The sequence below is a fragment of the Macadamia integrifolia genome, chromosome 12, assembly GCF_013358625.1.
Source record: "Macadamia integrifolia cultivar HAES 741 chromosome 12, SCU_Mint_v3, whole genome shotgun sequence".
NCBI lineage: Eukaryota > Viridiplantae > Streptophyta > Magnoliopsida > Proteales > Proteaceae > Macadamia > Macadamia integrifolia.
This window is the reverse complement of record NC_056568.1, coordinates 18787346-18794459: the sequence shown is the minus strand read 5'-3', so window position 1 is coordinate 18794459 and position 7114 is coordinate 18787346.

Genomic DNA, 7114 nt, shown 5'->3' with positions numbered 1-7114 from the left:
CTAAATTAAGAAATAAAGGGTAGTCAGAAGAGGGAATGAGAGGGGGGAGAGCAGACTACTGAAGGAGCCTACTTACTTGAATTAATGCTTGAGCTTGAAAAAAAATTGCTCCACGGTTCATGATCTTGTCACCTAGATCTAAGCCTAGAACTATAACTTAAAAAATTACAACTTAATTGCATAAATCATAAACATAAAAAGGCTGAATAAGAATAAAAGAGTGCTTGCATTAATTGACATAAAAAAACTATTACAAAAGTGATTAAAGCAAAAATAGAGAATAACTAAAACTAAAGAGTGAGAGAGGGAGAGAGAGAGCAACTAAAAAAAAAAACTAGAAGAAGAATGAATTGTCTCTCCTCCTCTTACATGAGTTGTATTTATAGGGAATGGTGAGGTAGGGTAACAAATTTCTCTTTCCTAAAAGAGAGAAACCCACAATTGATAGTAAGATCTTTTGAGTCCAAAAGTGCTAAGATGGAGGAGAGAGAAGAGAAAAATAAACTTGGAGAAATTTCCTATAATTTTTTTACTTATTTTCTTTCCTTTTTTTTCTAATTTATTTCTCTTCTTTTTCTCCCTCCAAGGGACGATTTTCTTCTTGCTTTGTGTGATTTGGATAATATTTTGGTGATGATGTGGAGGAGAGAGAAGATTTGGATAATCTTTATTTCTCCCTTTTTTTTTTCTTTCCTTTTTTTTTCTTCTCTTCTTGCGCATGAACCCTTCCACGATTTTCCTTGCTTCTAATTTGATGTGGAAATCCCCTCTATGCCCTTAGTGCTTTAAGTGAATGAAAAACAGAAAATCTTCAACAAAATTCTCTAAAAAAAACAATCATGAGATTCGAACTTGAGACCTCTTGGTGAGCAAGGGAATTTTGCACACCATAGCTCACCAACTACACTAGGTAGTTGTTGTTACCAAAAATGAATCTTCAATCACTTAAGGATGTGGTCCATCGATCCTTGTTGGCATTTGGAGTATTCTTTGTGCCTCTGAGACAATTGCAAACGGGCTGGTTCTGCATCTCGGTTCAGTTCTGATCCATTATTCTTTTTCTGGCCTGAAAAGAATAATCACTTGTATGAGTAACCAAACGAATGCGTACTTTTAATTGGACACGTCCATCTTGCTCAGAATTTTGTCCTCTTAGCAACCATGAAAAGAAATAGACCTCTTTACGTGTAAAATTGGAGATATAGGGCCCGATAGTCCTTAAGGCCTTGAAAATATAAAACCTGCAAAAAGAGAGTAAAACCTAAGGTAACTCCATTCTAAATATGTAAAATGCATGTTTTACTGCCCTAGATTTCACACATAAATGTGCTCATCAGTAGTCGTTGCACTGATGCAGTAAGCATTGAGTGGCTGAGAGCCCCTTGAAATGCGTGTCTAGATACTCTTAGCCATCTCATGTTTACCGCATTTCACCGCTCGCTGCAGAGAATGTGAAAGGGATATGTAAATACCCTAAAACATAAATAAATAAAACCAAATACCAGAAGCAAAACAACCTTGGGCATTAAAAGAAAGAAACTGAAGCCTCCTCCAAATTCAAACCCCTTAGACACAGAACAAAACATAGGATATTCCAGGAAAATTCCTATTCCTATGGTGGTTCTCTGTATTTTTATAATAATTGTGTTGGACTACCGGAGATTTGTAGCAATAGCCAGCCGTTCATATCTGAACAAAAAGGTAAAGAAGAGAAGGCTGGAGAAAGCTAGGTTGTTCTTCTCCATATGGATTAGGTTGCTGAACGCGGCCTTTTGGATACGTAAAGAAGAGGTGGAAAAGAAATTTATAATGGTAATAATGATTGGAGAGTGGAAACTAGTAGAACTTTGTCTCAATACTCCAGTGGATTTGGATTTCTGTGTGTGTGTGTGTTCAGAATTGAAATTGAATATATATTGGGAGGCAAGAAAGACTTAAAAATGTTTAAAATTAAAGGTTAGTTTGTGGGTTTTCTTTCTAAAGGGTTTGTGTGGAAATGCTGTCGTCGTTTTCCAAAGTGGGAGACACTTGTAATGATCAATCTTTCTCCCACTAGTTATTGCCTGTTGGTGCAAAAATTTCCATATATTCTAGCTTCTTTGATGCTCTAACAATAAAATAATTTGACCCGGAAGGAAATTCTCCCTCTATGAAGTTTGATCATGACTTTGTGAGTATTATCATTACTATAAATAAAACTTCAAAGGAATGACTTGGGTCTTGTTAATCATACTTATCCTTCAAAGAAATGACTTGGGTCTTGTTAATCATACTTATCCTTAAAAAAATGACTTGGGTCATGTTAATCATACTTATCCTTAAAAAAATGACATGGGTCATGTTAACCATGAATTATGGGATGGATAATGGACTTTTTTGGCTGTTATAATTGGCTAGTCACCATCATTGTTTCAAAAATCGGAATCAGATCAGTCGAAGAACATCCCTATTCTCATTGATCCATAATCAGGGTATGTAGAGTGGCTAATTTGATCTGATCTGGCTCATAAAATTGAAAGATACTAAGAAAGGGTGTTGGCCAATCAAAAAGATGGAATCTTAAAGGGTACCAAAACCTAGCTAGGAGGGTATTTGTGAACCCTGAGAGGAAATGAATTATTCCATATCTTTGACTGCCAGTAGGATTGCAACTACTTGGCTGCGTCCCTGATTGTTTCTGGTGTTGGCGGGCAATGCCCCAACCCAATGGTGGATTGGACAGATATCCACTTGTATGTGAGATTTATCATATTGATAATATCTAAAAATATACCACCAAACAAGCACCCGAGAGACATGGTAGGCTAGAAGTCAATTACAGGGTGAGACTCTCCATTGCCTCAAGGTACCCCCGACAAGGGTAAGCAAGTCATTTCAAAACTCTTAAGCCTTAAGGTTTCACCAAACCCATCCTAAAAATATAAATAGGAATGATATTCCAGATATAGGGTCAATTCCTTTCCTTCTTAAATCTATTGTTCTTTTAAATTGTTGTTGCCGAGAATATCGACTTAGCCATCAGAGAGTACCCAGAAATCCACTCTAGTCTTCTCCATCTTCCCTCTCTTGATGTGCAAGTCTCTCCCAGTTGATGGGATAGTTTTTCGACCGCAATTAAGACCTTTAAGTTTCCCTTGCAACCAAACATAACCTTAGTACAAACCCTAAATCATTGTATTTTTTTCTCCAAAGAAAGTCTGGATCGACTGTCTCCAACGTGCCATAGCTTCCCTCGTCGTTGTCTCTTCCTCATATGGATCTGCAGAACTCTCTAAACCCATTACTAAAGCTAGCAACATATATTGCTTTAAGGCAAAAGGTTCCGCCTTCCCTACTTGGGACAATAGCTTGTAGCCTTATTTAACAAAAATTAGATATTTTCCACCCAAAAAAAAAAAAATCCCAAGATTAGATATTCAGATCTGTTATCTTCAATAGATCTTATAGATAAGCCTACCACTTAAGATGGTTTCAATCGGTCGGTTCAAATCAATTTTAATTTGATTTCATCAAAATGAGAATGAATGAAATCAAAACATGAACCAATAAAAGTACATCAATTTCGGTTTAATTTTGATTTCTCTCATCGATTTACTATAAGTTTGGTTTTACAATATGCACATGCGAAGGTCAGGCCCTGTAGCGTGTTCCTTGAGCCTAGCCCTAATGGGCTTTAGTTTCTTTAAACCAATTTTCTATTTTCTATTCCAAAAAAAAAAAAAAAAAAATTTATGGTTTCTGTAATTTATTTTTTTCCTGTTTTGGGCTTAAGGCCATTTAAGATATTGAAACCATGGGCTTTTATATTCTGTTTTCCATTTGCTCCCCTAACTTTTGTTTGTAATTTGACTGGCCCACTGGCAAGCCTAGTGAGGTCATATTTCACACCCTCTTTGGCGGTCAGCCCCTTGGCTATACAATGACTCCTTTTGGCTAGTGGGTCCACACTAATACTGTAGGGAGATAGTCAATAAGTAAGGTTCTTGATGGCCATTGAGATTTGATGAAGCTGTTGGATGATATTTATGCTTTTGAGGTATCGATAATGGTTTTTTCCATAGAACATATTGGAAGATTCTGTACAGGTTCCTCACTTGACTTGGTTTAATGGGGTTAGGCCCTTTAAATCAGATATGGACTTAAGATACCATGACCTATTGGGAAATGTGCCATTTAAATTAACTGTAATGGGTCGTTTAATTTAAGTTTATTGGGCCTTAAATTCAGTTGTAATGGACTGTCTGTGCTCCTATGCCCTTGTGGGCTTCATTAGAATTCTGTTAAATGGGCTTTATATTAAGACAATAATGGTCTCTATTAAGTAATGGATTTTATTGACAACAAATGTTCTGGGCTTCATAGTTTTGGAAGTTTTTGTCTTGTCACCACAAGTGACAGAATCTTCAGATTGGTGTTGCTTCGACTGCCTCACCTTGCAGGTGAAGAAGCCAATTATGAGTTGACAATTAAGGATGTGAACTTGAAACCGAAACCATTTATTGAAATCGAACTAAACCATTTACAAGAAAACCATTAAACTGTTCATTAATTGGTCCGATTTTCGTTTTAAAATTGAAATTGTGATTCGATTTTGGTTCTAAAGCTTAAACCGTTAGTAAACCGTTAAACCGATTAACATATACGTAGTAAGTTTAATTCATCTAATTTTAAGTTTACATACATTTCAATAAAAAAAAATTAAATTTACATTAAAAAACCATTGGAAAAAAAACATATAATAATAAATGATTCAATTCAATGTTACAATTTACATCTTTCACTAAGAATTGTAAAGGTAAAGAAGTTGTAGGGATCAAAATTTAGAAAACATAAGAAAACCGTTAAAACCGTTTAAATTGAAACCATTTATATGAATCGGGTTGATTTTATTTAAAACATCTTGCATCGAATCGAATTGAACCGTTTACATTGGAATCGAACCGGTTAGCACCTTTATTATCACTTGCCACCACAAGTGTGATTTCAATGATGTGGGATTCAATTTTAATTTTCCTATTATTATTGAAAATAATTTCCTCAATTTTGATTTTCCTATTATTATTGAAAATAAGACAAAGATAAATATGTTAATAGTGCAACTAGTAAAGTTTAATCAAATTTAAATTGAGACATGATGTGTTTTTTGTTCTTGCATACTGTATAGTTTGGTAAATGTTTGTGATTATATTTGTCAGCTTTGATTTTTCAATTTTCTTCCATCAAAATCTCCAACGGTTTTAATTTTGAGGAATGAAAATATTCTCTTAAGGTATCTTTTGTAATTATGAGATTGGACTTTGCCCTTAAAGTTGATGAGCTTCCAAAGCCAATAGTTGATTACACCACAAATGTACGGCTCTTTATGGAAAGTGAGGAACCAAATCGGTTGTTTCTGATGATCATGAAACACTATAGATTATACCATCAAGAAAAGTGTTATTTAGACTGAGAATGCCAAAGTGTTACTTAAAGGGCGTGCTTGGTCCAATGGTAAGGTATGAATGTTGCGATCTGATAATCAAGCGGTCGAAACAGTCTTTCGACATTCTCGAGGTAAGGCTCTATAGTTCTCACCCCTTGGAGCTCATGTATCAGATACACCCTTTTTAATGCTAAAGTGTTCCTCGTAGCTGTAGATAAGATATTCTTTATTCATGACAAGGCTGAGAAAGGCATTTACATAGAGTTATTTTTCTCATCATTTCATTATGATAGCATGAGTAAAGTTCGTGATTATATCATGAAAATGACTAACTAATTATACTAATAAATTAGGTGAAATGGACGTAAAATTGTCAGATTCATTCATTTTATGACAAATTATGAACTTCAATGCTCTTAAGAACTTGTATAATTCTCAAAAGTTAGAATGAATTGTTGAAGAGATGGTCTCTACACTTGTGCAAGTAGAGGAAATGATGAAAAGAATAAAATGGAATCTGTTCATTTTATTGTATGCATGCTTATGAGCAAAATTCGTCTTCACATGAACTTTCAAAATTCATGTAGCAAAGGTAAAATTAAGGGTGTTAATCGGTTCAGTTTTGGTTTAAATGGTGTGGATTGGTTCGGTTTCGATTTAAACGGTGCGGATCAGTTCGGTTCACATTTATTTGACTAAAACCATAACCACACCATTTACTAAACGGTTCCACTTTTTGAAACCTTGAACGTTTAGTAAACGGTTTCGGTTTCCACGGTTTCTAAAAGGTGTCGGTTTCATGGTTTTAAACGGTTTCGGTTTCGGTTTATTCCATACGGTTTGTAAAACAGTTCACAATCGATTTGTTATAACTTGCAACCATGTCTCAACTGAAGATCATAAGCTTACCAAAAAATAATTGGCAACCACAAATAAGAGATTCTATATTAACGATGGTATGTCTTAATTTGATAATCTAATGTTATTTCTTTGCATGGCCCTTCTCAAACATTTAAAACTAATATCATACAACATCCAAATCCAGTCTTCTATAGCATAAATATTAAAATGACAGGTGGTTCAGCCAAAACACCCCATCTATGATAACATAATAATATAGTAACATATATGGATTACAAGTTCATGATCTAAAGCCTAAACTTGAACTGAATTGCAATAAATCATACCAAAGCAGGATGGGCACTTAATTTAATTATTAATTATTATATGGATTACTGCCCCTTCTTTATTTAATTGTTATACGGATTAATCGGATCACTGTTCGGTTCAAACGGTTTCAATTCGGTTTGAAACCAACGGGTTCCACGGTAAAAACCGACCCGACCCGTTTAGCTAATTGGCCTGAAACTTGAAACCATAACCGCACCATTTACTAAACGGTTTTACGGTTTCGGTGTAAACGGATTGGTTCGATTTCGGTAAACAGTTTCGGTTACAAATTCACATCCTTAGGTAAAATAGGAATTTGAAAACCCAAGACTATGGGAATATGCACAATAGTGATCTGAATACTATAGACCTGAATGAACATTCACAAAGATGCATGTCAATACACAAGAGAATGTACGGTTGAATTTGGCTTTGAAATTTAACAAGTAGCCACTACCTATGCAATGATTAGAATTGCCACATTAATATGCCACAGGGGAACATTTTATAAGCCATTGTGAT